This window comes from Passer domesticus, unplaced genomic scaffold, assembly GCF_036417665.1.
Source record: "Passer domesticus isolate bPasDom1 unplaced genomic scaffold, bPasDom1.hap1 HAP1_SCAFFOLD_63, whole genome shotgun sequence".
Classification (NCBI taxonomy): Eukaryota; Metazoa; Chordata; class Aves; order Passeriformes; family Passeridae; genus Passer; species Passer domesticus.
The window spans coordinates 19,160-30,239 of NW_026990166.1; positions in this window are offsets into that span (position 1 = coordinate 19,160).

Genomic DNA, 11,080 nt, shown 5'->3' on the forward strand with positions numbered 1-11,080 from the left:
ATGAAGAAGAAGTAGTAGTAGTAGATAAGAGGAAGACAAAGGAACAGGATAAGAATAATAAGTTTAATAAGAAGAATGAGAATAGGAATAAGAAGATGAAGATGAAAAAATAGTAATTAATATAAGAATATTAAAACATAAGAATTATAGTAAGCATAAGAAGTGAATAAGATTAATTAGAATGAGAATAAGAAGAATATTATAAAGAAGATGTACAAGAAGAAAAAAAAGTAGCAGCATTTAAGAAGAAGGGGAAGAAGAAAGAAGGGAAAGAAGAAGAAGGAATAGTAATAAGAATATTAAATAAAAATATACACCCGCACATCTTCTAGAATCTCAGAAGGCAGGAGAGGACTTCAAAAAGTATCTACTTCCACCTGATCATCTTTTCAGCTCTCGCTCTCCAAGACCTCTTTCCTATTTCTAGCTCCCTAACTCCCATTTCTTGTTGAATAAAATCCATGTCAAACAAAATCTGGTTTTGTTCTCCTATGGTCTCATTTGTGCCTTCACTGAGGGACAGACACCTCTCCCTCATGGCATCTTAACCCTGGATGGAACGATGGGCAGGGTCCCTTCCAGCCACAAGCCTTCCAGAATTCAGGGACTCCCTTCCCTTCTTCCCTCTGCTTCCAGCTGGAGAATGTGCAGCAAAGCCACCTTTCCTTTGCTGTCTGCTCGGGGAGCCCCCCTGCTGCTGGAGCTTGACTCTGCCAAAATGCACAGACCCACCTGGGGATGCTGCTGTCAGCCCCTATGCTCTGCAGAACCTCTTCTACCCATTTCAGGCTTCAATATTAAACACTAAGCAAAAGCAAATGTGTCAGATACTGCAAAGGCCATCTCTTGCAATTTCTCCTTGGCTGACGTTTGTGCAGGTGCTTCATCCTGGTGGAGGGGAGGCTGTTGCTGAGTATTCTTCCTCCTGAGCCCCTCAAGTGACAGGAATTTCAGTTGGGTTCACAGCTGTTCACAGCTACCAAATCGGCTGTCACAGATCTGACAAAGTATTGGGGCAGGACACAGGAAGTTTCACACAAAAGACATTACAATCTCACAACATAAGAAGCCACATATGGACAAAAAAAAAAAAATCAAATTTAAACACTGTAATGAGCTTTAAAATAACAAAGTTGCAACAGATGCTCATTTAATGAAATAGCAGCAAACTTGCACATTTTCAAGTGTCTATTTAATCATAACACAGGTTCATCCTCACCACCATCCACTAGATTTCCACAGACATATTGCAGCTTCCTGCAAAAGTCATCTAATCACTTCCTCCTCAATTCCAATTAATTTGCCATAGCAAAGCATGAGGAAGCTGTGGCTGCTGCTTTGTTTGCTGAAGTTCAAGTGTATCCAACTCTGCCCATGGTTACAGGTGTTGTTTGTCACTGAATTACAGAACCAGGGACTGGGTTAGGGGGACCTTAAAGCCCATCCCATGCCACCCCTGTCATGGAAGGGACACCTTCCACTGTCCCAGGTTGCTCCAAGCCCCATCCAAACTGGCCTTGGACACTGCCAGGGATCCAGGGGTAGCCACAGCTTCTCTGGACAAAGCATAAGGAAAGTGGTTGTGCTTCTCCACAGATGTAAGTCAACCACAGTGGCAATAAAACCCTGGGCATAAGGATGTACTTAAAAACATCAGAGATGGTCCTTGTGCTTTTATAGGTAAAAGAAATCAAATGTTATATGAAAACAGTCAGGACTTTAATGCGTTCAGAAAGGCCTTTCATGAATGTTAGGCAAGAGGACAGGAATTAGAAAATACCTTCAGCCAAGTAAAACTGGCTCCATTCACTGAAATGATAGTAACCATTGGCTTTTTGTTGCCTCTGTGCTCTTACAATACTGTCCAGAATGACCATGTTCAGAGAAAGTGAACACAGAGCGGGGGGGGGGAAAAAAAGAATTATTGACAGCAGTTCTACAGCCCTCCTTTTACTTTGATGCTCTATTTAAATATTCTGGCTGTTTCAAGGGCTTGGTAAAACTGGCTTTTATAGACTGAACACAAAAAACAAACAGGAGAAAAATGCAGCATTTTCCCTCCTCAGCCAGAATACAGTCAAAGCACAGTGGTTAAGCAAAAGCATGGTAAGTTAATTACCAAGTATACAGCTGCTGCTACCTGGCAGAAAGCAAAGGAAAAAAAAAATCCTATCAGTCATCAAATGCAGTTCCTAAATCTGGAAAAGTCTTACAAAAATAAACTTCCACGAAGAAGGGACCAGCTTCAGAGAAAAAAAGAATGATGCAGATAATAAAGATCATTATTTCAGAACAAAAAACTATTTCCAGTTTGAAAGGAAAACCAATTTTTGGCAAGACAACTACTAAATATGCCATCTAGTTAAAAACAGCTTCTCTTCTTGTGGTTTGTTGGGGCAGAATGAGCAAAGAGATCTTCTACCAGATTCTTTTTTGATATCAAACACTGAAAGGGGGTGGGAAGGAGTCATTTCTAACCCCAATTTAGAACAACTTTATTCCTCTGCATGATCATCAGCACTTCTTATATCCACTGTCAACACATACAGAGGTCCAGATATTGACTAAGAACTCAGGGTAAGTTTTATATCTGCTTGAAACAGGCATGATAATCCTGACTCCCCAGTTTTGCAGACACACAGGGATATAAATACACAACTGTTTATGCTTTGGCAGAACTTCCATTTTGCAAAGCCCTTACTTGTGTAGTTTCTCATATATTTTAGAAAATAGCAAATGAGTCTCTAAATTACTAGTAGCAAAACAAGAGAATTTGTAGTAAGCATTGCTTGAATTTTTTATTTTTCAGTTTTGTGTGGCTAACTTTAAAGTTTCCCTGAGTTCTTTTGGGAGTTCTTTCTTGCACTCATGCATGGCTACTGCTGAAATTTTATTACATTGGCCAATACATTTCAAGATATTTAAATTTTAAAATTAAATTTAAAGAGAGGAGCTGTAAACTTCAAATCAGTGAGCTGTTGGGGCAGAAGGGTGTTGTGAGCTTTCTGTGTGTTGGGTGCCAGAGGAAGCAAGTTCTGACCCACCTGTACTCACACACTAAATGAGCACTGATTGACACAAGAGACACTGCTGCCCACACATTCCCCCACCAAATCCAGGAAGCCAAAACTGCATTTCCTTCAGTTTTCCAAATAGATTTTTTGATCCAAAATTCAAACAGCTTAATTAAAATTATTTTTGAGAAATGCATCAGCTTCACAACCTGATCCCATGAGCTGTTCCATTATAAGCTGCAAAATATCCTGATCTCAGAAGTCTTTTTCAGCCTAAATTGTTGAGATCGGAAGAAGAAATGCGGCACTCAATATGAGTGATCAGCAAATCTCGGAACTTTATTGATAGGCACACACATTTATATTGGTGTTAATGAGGCTAATACATATTGCAAAAGACAAGCTCATTATTGGTTAGTTACTTATCAGCTAACTACGCCTACCTTAGCATTCTTGTGGCTACTATGTTGCAGCTGTTCTCATCTTTCCTTCATATTTCTAACTAACAATCCTCTCCCCCATCCTGATGTTGCACCAAGGGCACAGTGCCCCTGCCTTATTTAGACACTGACTGCTGGCTGCTATACCTGTCTCCTTCTTCCTTAACTAACGCTATTATGTCAGTGTGACCTTTGTCAGCTAGCTAACTGTCCACAAAATCCTCCACACTTCCCCTGTTTTTCTGTTGCACAAGCATGGTCTGATTAGATGTAGCAAATATCATCCTGAACATGGATGCCAGGGAGAAGAAAGAAGAAGGACAGGGCATGCCCAAATCCCTCCATCTTGGAACCTCTGATCCCCACATACAGAATTCCAAACCCCCCTGTACAAGGTTCAAAACCCCCCTGTACAGTGCTCCAAAATTTTCCCCTTCACCCTGTGATTGCTACTTAAATTTTGTGACCTGTAATTCTTCATATAAGGTTGGCAATTTGCTCCATGAATTAAGATTGAATTTCCACGGGTCTTTGCCTTCCTGCCAGGGTCTCTGAGCTCCTGTAAGGGCTTTGAGACATCCAGGGCATCCAGAGAGATGTCCTGGGTTCCAACAGCACGGGAGGCTGGCTCTGTCCAAGCGCCCATTCCACATTTCCTGCACTGCAGAACCAGGAGGACTGGCTCTCCTCTGGCTTTGAGAGGAGCTAGAGCTTGCAAATCGTTCCATGCAGAACCAAGTGCAAAGCTTTCTCTCCAAGTGGCAGCATTCACCCTCCCCCCTTTCTCAATTTTCTGGTGCCCAATAATGTCACTTGATGTTTTCCCTCCTTTGGCCTGCTGAGCTGGTCTCTCACCTCAACACTCCTTCCCTGAAACTTGGAGAAATGGGATGTTTCTCAGGAGAGCTGATGGGGACACACACACTGGGGCAGTGCACCAGCATTGCTGCAGTCAACACGTCATGCAGAATTTCTAGGTCTCTTTTCCAGCTCCCTTGAAGAAGGGAAAATGTTCATCACTACTACTCTGGCACTCCTTTAAGGAAGGAACACCAAGAAAATTTCTTTTCCACACTAATGGCCTTCACCTTTGTTTGAATACTTAGGTGCCAGATATGGCAAAACCCAGCCACTTGTACTGCTTTCCTGCCTAAGGTTTAAGCAAAAGCAAATCTTGCTTCCTTCCCAGCCTGCATGTTACACCCACGCCAGCCACCTGCTGGGAAAACATCTGGAATGAGGCCCACTGCAAGGCAGATACTTTGTAGGCTCCAGATCCCACCTGCACTGGCTCCAGCAGGCAAGGGCAAGCTTTGGTCACTTCCCAGAAGCAGCCTGGCCATTCCCCCCTGCCTCGCCCCCTCGCCATCCTCCATGGCCCCTGCTGCCAAAGCCTTGCTAGGCAGAGCCATTTGCTAGGCTCGGTAAAAGAGTGACTTGGATTCTTCTTTGGCACAAATACCAAAGCTGTGAGAAGTGAGAGGATCAGGTTCACAGCCGCTCTGCTTTAGCTGAGGACATTACTGGAGGCTCAGAGACTGGTCCTTTAAAGAGAAACTGAATCTGAACTCCTGGTGTCTTTGTGGTGCATGTGGATATTTCTTTTCTAGAATCAGAGAGGTTAGCAATGTCCTCCAGGGTGCTCAAGTCCATCTGTCCCCCAAAACGAAACAAAGTTATGTTGCTGGGTAACAAAAAGGCCTCAAGCCCCTACTTTTATCCCAGCAAGTACAGTGAGACAAGAGCACTCCTTTAGATCCAATGCATTGAATTCAGCAAAGCCTCCCCAGCCACTCCCAGCTGAGATGTTCAGGAATCAAAGGAGGAAGCTCCACCATGATTTCATTGGCAGTAATGGGGACACGCCTCTGGAAGTGCTGCCAGCTGAGCCAGGGGCTGGGCCTGGGGGGGACTCATGTGCCCCCATTGCTCTCTCAGGGCAAATGCCGTGCGTGCAACACCAAGGAAATGTAACGAACACTGCCTCAGGGATTTCATACAGACAAAAAGGCAAAATGGAACAAACTTTGGTTTAATGATAAACACAGATCGTGTCTCAACAAAGACAAAATGTGAAAAGTTGAAGCATAGCAAACACCAAACTTCTTACATTTACTAATAAATCTAACACTACTAAACATCTTTAATAATGCTATTGTATCTTAACTAATAAACAGAGAGATTCCTATCACGTAAAATAATAGAAGAACAAACAATTCTAAAAACTTGAAAAACAGTATTATTTCTATCTAGTCCTCTCGATCCCTAACTCTTGCTAGCCTGGGGCAAATGCAGGGCTAATTTGGCCTTTTCTTCTTGGGGAGAGGCTGTGCATCCTTGCGTGGGCGATGTCTTCTCCTGTGCTTGTTCCTCTCCTTGATGGTTTCAAACTCCCTGGAAGACAGGAAACAAACCATCCATTGTTAACTCCATACACACCGAGCTCAAGTGTGTATGAAGTGCATACAAGTGTCGGGATCTCCATTTTTGAATGAATTTTTGTCTTGTCAGGCTGTGACACATTTGTAAATCGATCAGCACCATGACTCTGATCTTTCTGGTTTCAACTCTTTGAAATGTCTTCCTCCTTTTGCTTGATCCTAGGTTTAATTGGATCAGCAGCATCAAAGCAAGCTTTGATGCATGTGTTCCTGCTTGTATGAATTGTGTCTTGTTGGGGCATGGCAAGGTTTCACTGGGAATGCTGGGTTTGAACGAAGCTATTAGGGTTTCAAGTGGGCTGTAAGCTTGAGCAGGGCTGCCAGGGGCGATCCTGCAAGTGGCCTCAGCTTGCCCTGTGGTGCCTTTGGAAAGGGTCAGTGTGCTTTAGGCCAAAGGGGCAGCTGGGAGCAGAAGGAGGAGGAGCTTGCGCACCGTTGGCACTGCCCGCACGGAAAGGGGCCTCCCGCCGGCTGGGGCGGCTGGCGCGGTTGGCAGCAGGGACACTCCGCGCTGCCAGCCCGCTTGCGGCTTCTCTTCCCTGTCTCCCCAGTCTCCTTCCTGGGAGGGCTTTTCCTCCTCTTCCGTTTGCCCACAGTCTGGAAATCAAAGAATCCTTATCAGTGCTTCCGTCCTCTCAGAAAGCTGGAATTCACAGCATCCACCCCAAAAATCTATTGGCCTAAGCAAATTCTTCCAAACCCCGCGGAGCTGAGAAAAGGGCTGGATATGGCAGTGGGCTGTGGCAGGCTGCCAACCATGGAGGTTGGAGGAAAATACTCCCCTTCACTACAGCTCTAAGGGGGTGGGATAAACACGTGGCTATCTCTAGTTCTACATGTCTGATTTCTACCTCTCTGCCTAACATCTATTTATCTCTGGTTTTCCTCCCCACATGTCTGGGCATGGCTTTTACATTCAATCACACTAGTGAAGACACATGATTACCCATTTTCTGCTACCCAAAATAATCTCTCTCTCTCCCTCTCTCTGTCTCTCTCTGTGAAGCAAATTGTTCTTTGCTGCTAAGGAAAGTATTAAAGGTGCCATAGCAGCGGCAGCTCCTTTTTGGGGATACGCTGCGGTGCTACAAAAGATCTCTAAAATTTGGCAGCATCTCCATGAAGGCAGCCCGGATGGCTGATGTTAGCAAGCAGTGGGGAATGAAGGGTCTGATTGGAATCTGAGGGTGCCAGCCCTTGAAAAACTGATTTGTAGAGAGTCAAAGCCCATTTTGGTGGTGGTGCTGCTTTGTTGGGTCAAAGTTGTGCTCCAGAATTCCGTATTTCAGGGCAGCAGCATAATGAAGCCTTGGGCAGCATCTGCTGTGCCTTTCCCAGTGCATGGTACTGTGATTGGTGTTACCAGTCACGGCTAGAAAATCTGCTTTCCGATTGCCCTCTACAATGGGACCAGGAAGATCCACCTGTGACCTGACGTGCATTATATGAAATGGTTTCTCTCAGTGGGAGACAAGCCATACTAACTCAGAGAGCAAGCAAAATAATTGTTGATTAGACCCTTCTTTTAGCATGGAGTGTTCTGCCCTTTTAGCTGTCCTGGCAATATAGGCCAAATCAGTTACTAGATTAAAAGGTTGTTGGAATTTTTAAAATGCCCTGACATCTGCAGCCAACTCTGGAATTTGGGGGGGTCCTTCAATGACTTGAACATCTGACTCCCACTTCTGAGTGTTTGGATCCTTCCAAGTGATAACCGATTTGTGTGATTTTCCAGTGCCATCTGTAAAAACTGTGAGGGCTCTAAGAGGAATCTTACCTTTTAGAGAATTTGGGACTAGATGGAATGTTTCTTTTAGTAGCTTGTGTTTTGGATAATGAATAGAGACTTGTCTGGGATAGTTGTCTAAAGCAAACTGAAGGTGTTCATTTGTCTGTAATAGGGATTCTAATTTGTGTAGCTGAAATGCTAGATAAATGTATGTTGGGTCACACGCTGCAGGGGTTCGGAGGTGGTTCCTGCCTTTAATGATTAACTGAGCTAAAAGGTCTTGAGGGATTGTAATAGTATTTTTGGTATGGCAAAAATACCCATTCTACAATTTTTCTGTAGAAGACGGGTCCCACTGAAAAAGTAGTGCCTGGAAATGTGGGGATTTACCAAGAATAGCAAACTGGGAGGTTAGAGAGCGGTCAACGTGGTGTGCTTTTCGAGATGAGATAGCAGGTGCTACCTTTCGCAGCGCGTCGTGGGCATCGGGAGTTAAGATGTGCTGGGAAGTCAGGTCATGGCTCCCCTTCAGTAGGCTGAACAAAGGGGACAGCTCTTCTCTCGTGAGTCCAAGCAGTGGTCAGATCCAGGTGATGGAGCCACACAACTGTTGCATGTCCCTTAGCGTTTGAGCCTTATCTTTGATGGAGATACTTTGGGGAATAATGGCTGGCTCACTGATAAGGAATTCAAGGTATTTCCATGGGGAGGTCTACTGGGTTTTTCAGCAGTCATATCAAAACCTGCATCTTCAACTGCTGTCATAGTCTTTCTGATTACTGTGTTAAGGTAAGTCTTGTCTTGGGAGCAAATTAAAATGTCATCCATATAATGCCGAATTATAGCTTCAGGGAAGGCTTTCCTGATTGGAGATAGAACCCCAGCCACAAACATTTGACATAAAACAGGGGAAGTTTTCATTCCCTGTGGCAATGTGACCTAATGATATCTTTTAAAGGGTTCTTGACAGTTGATGATTGGTATGGAAAATGTGAATTTGGGAGTGCGGGATGGAGAGGGATGTTGAATAAAGTCTTTGTTATCAAGGATTGGGAGCTGCCAGTTCCTGGGAAGCATAGAAGGTGAGGAGAGGCCTGGTTGCAAGGGGCCCATGTCTTCTAAAACATCATTTACTTTCCAAAAGTCTTGTAATAACCTCCATCTGTCTTTGCCAGGTTTTTTATAACAATGACATGGGTCAGGGGCTAGTTGATGGTACAATGTGTCCTTTTAATAATTGTTCTCACACTAGGGCGTGGAGTGCTTCTAATTTGTCTTTTGGAAAGGCCCAATGATCCACCCACACAGGATCATACCCACAGGGAGGGATCATACCTTTTCCCACAGATGGACAACAGCCATATTGAGTGGTTTAGTTTTCATTTCTTTTTAATTCCCAAGGTTTCTTTTTGTTTTTAACATTGTAACACAGCATCTCTATTCAAATCATTATACTCACCTTGGTTAATTAAATATTTATTAATTTTTCCCCCCCGTAATATCAGGATGGGACAAAAGCATAGGAAGAACAACAAGCAATTACAGAAATACAGAATCTTCCCTGAGAATCCCTTGGGAACCATGTTAAAACAATGGGAAGGACATCAACTTACTAAAGATAAAGACCCACGGCTCAAGATTGTGCATTGCATGTTTGAATGGCCAAAGAAGAAATTAAAACAAGGTCTGTGCTGGCTGAAGCATGGGTCTACCAGGTTGTGGATTTGCAAAGTACTTTACAATTATGTCCAAAATAAATTAAATGCAGACTTGGATTGCAGTATGTGGAGGTCTGGTTTAAATATTGGAACATCGAAAAGGAAGTAGAAACAGATAAAACATACCAAATTCTCTCTGTAACGATCAATGATAAAGACACAAAAAGGAAAACCAATCAACCAAGGTGGGACCCATTAAATTTCCTGCCCCCTACTGCACCTCCTAACGAACCAGCTGCAACTGCAGCTGAGTCATTGGAGGCTTCAACGAGTCATGTAACTGAGAGGGCTGAAGAAGTTGAAAGTACAGGTGGACATCAGAAGAAACGTATAATCTATCATCCTCCTCCAGGCAAATTACAAATTCAGCCATGCAGGAAGTTCCATCCAATCAAGAAGGTCCAGGCTTCTTCACTTGAAGGAGAACCCTGGCGGTACAAAAATATTCCTCCTGCTCCAGTAAAGATAAAACAAAGGTGCCACCCCTCAGAGAGGTCACAATGGGGGGTGCTCAAGGTGGAATAGGACATGGAAATGCACCCCTCACCTCTTCAGAAGAGAGGCATTTTAAAAAGGAAATGGAGATATCATTCAGTGACCCAGTAGTTTGTCAGAAAAAGTTTACCAGTTCTTAGGCCCTAGGATTTACCCTTGGGGAAAATTAAATTTAATAATGCAAACCCTTTTCTCTCCAGAGAAGAGGAAAGTTATTTAGACTGCAGGGATCAATATATGGGACAGAGAACATAATTTAGGACCAGCTGGAGAGAAGAAGTTAACATTAACAGATCAGAATGGAACCCTAACTCAGATGAGGGAAGAAAAAGTATAGCAGAATACAGACCCCGAATTGTAAGGGGAATAAAAGAGGCAGTCCCCAGAGTTAATAACTTGAAGAAAGCCTTTGGTAGCGAACAAGAAAAAGATGAGAGCCCAACTGACTGTATAACTCGCTTAAAGAATAATATCCAGTTATATTTAGAAAGAGATTTAGATAGTGAAGAAGGGAAGACAATGTTCTAGGTCCACTTTGTGTTACATTCTTGGCCTGACATAGAACAGAAATTAGAGAAATTAGATGGATGGCCAGAAAGGAGTTTAGATGAGTTATTAGCTGAAGCACAGTAAGTTTATGCCAGGTGAAATGAAGAGAAAATGAAGACTAAAGCTAAGATGATGGCTGCTGTCCAAATTCCTAAACCAATTAGGCAGGATGGGGAGAATATTCAATTAAAGAAACCTATTTGCTTTTATTGTAAGAAAGAAGACCATATGCAATCCTGCTGTTTTAAGACATTGAGGGACTTAAGAGATTCTCTAAGTGGAGAATCAACCCTCAGAGAACTGAGGGGGTCAGGGGCTCTTCTTCTAGGGGCACAAAAACCATCTTCAAGAGCCCTAGATAAAATCAAGGATAGGACCCCTAGAACAATTAATGGAATTTTTAGTAGACACAGAAGCAGAGACAACTTGTGTAACTGAAAAACCAAATGGATGTGCCATAAGCAAAGACACTTTCAATATTTGTGCTGCTAAAGGGGAATCCTTCCCCATTCCCATCATTAAGAATGTCACTATAAAGGGTAATGGACTAACCAAAAAGGGAGATTTGTTTTTCTACCTCCAGCAGGTAACAACTTACTTGGCCGGGATCTCCAGATACCTTTGAACATTTGAGTAGTTCCACAAGAAGGAAGAATGAAGGTCAAATTGTTTACTTTATCCACACAAGATGAAC